Consider the following 1731-nt stretch of genomic DNA (forward strand, 5'->3'; position numbering starts at 1 on the left):
CCCCTCCCATATGATTGTAAAGCGCTTTGGGTGTACAGCAATACACAATAAAGTGCTATAACAATGCGTCATTCATTCATTCATGTTCTTAACACTGCTTATGATGACATAATTACAGGCATATGCTGATTAAACAGTGGTGTATTCAAGCAAGTGTAGTTGTGTTGGTCTATTTTGATAACAGTCGTTGTTTTAACGTGTTTAATGGCTTAATTGTTTTATTAGTGTAGTGTTGCGCGTGTTCAACACTAGGAGAGGATGTTTTCCCTTAAAATTTGAATTGAATTGTTTTGTACTTCACTGAAGATATTATATTTAATTATTGAATTGATTTGTAATTAATTTATTGAAAATGTTTATTATAACAGCTAATTTTGAAAACGCATCCACTATATGATCACAAAAGTAAAATATTTAATTTGATTGAGAGGATTTAAAAAAAGAAAACTGTTTTAAATAAATACAGTAGAGCTAACGAGACTGATTTATTATCATCCAGGCAATGACATCCTTATTTCCACGTGTTATATCTCCATTGTGCAGTATGCAGCTCCACTCAGTAAAGAGTCAAGTCAGTCATGTACAACCTTGAGCATATTACAGTGTCTGTCATCGTACTTGCAAGTTCACACACCTCTGTAACGTTATTTTTATCATGGACACCAGATATTTTTATCACACATCAGATATATAACTAGGGCTGCACGATTTGGGGAAACAATCTAATTGTGATTTTTCTGGTTAAAATTGCAATTTGCGATTTAAATGCAATTTTTAAAACAAATGAATATATAAATATATATATATATATATTATTATTAAATATATAATAATTAGATAAAAATTAATGATAAAATAATAACAATACTCATTTTCTTTTACAGAAAACTATTGTTAACAGAAAACAGCAAGGTTACTTGTTATCATACAGGCCTATAACTGTACATCATATGATACTATTAGGATACAAATGTTTGACAGTAATTTCTTCATTTTTATCAGGAGGTATGTAAAATCAAAAATGGAGTCCATGTCATTAATATGAAATATGAGCCTTTTATACATCAACTGTGGAAAAAAAAAAAACTCCTGTACACTTATATACACTGGAGAAAAACATGGATTATCATATGTTTACTTCACATTTCTTTAGAGAGAAGTAGTATTTTTCCTCTTTATGGCCAAAATAGGACTGGGTGTGCATTATTGAGTGCTAAACTCATGTAATGTCTGTTTCATTCATACTGGACGCCAGAGGGCGCCCTCACGCAGAAACTTCACATATGCATCACAGAAGTAATAGAATATATGACGCTCCAGGAAATCCCTAAAATGGACAAAGGTATCAAGCTATCGCTGTAACCGAATTAAAGGGGTCATATGATGTGATTTCAATTTTTCCTTTCTCTTTGGAGTGTTACAAGATCTTGGTGCATAAAAAAGATCTGTAAAGTTGCAAAGACTAAAGTCTCAGATCCAAAGAGATATTATTTATAAAAGTTAAGAGTCAGCCACTCCTACCTAAAACGGCTCGTTCTAACACGCCCCCACATACCTACGTCACTATGTGGGAAGATTTGCATAACGCCGCCCAAATGTTCACGCAAAGAAAGAAGGCATAACTTTTATTCTCGCTGTAGTATTGTTGCTGTCACCATGTCGTGAAGGCGCTGTGTGTTTCGTTGTGAAAGCGAAACTACTTTGTTTGGCCTTCCAAAAGAGGACAATATC

This window comes from Sinocyclocheilus rhinocerous, unplaced genomic scaffold (assembly GCF_001515625.1).
Source record: "Sinocyclocheilus rhinocerous isolate Xijiao unplaced genomic scaffold, SAMN03320098_v1.1 scaffold691, whole genome shotgun sequence".
NCBI classification, from domain to species: Eukaryota; Metazoa; Chordata; class Actinopteri; order Cypriniformes; family Cyprinidae; genus Sinocyclocheilus; species Sinocyclocheilus rhinocerous.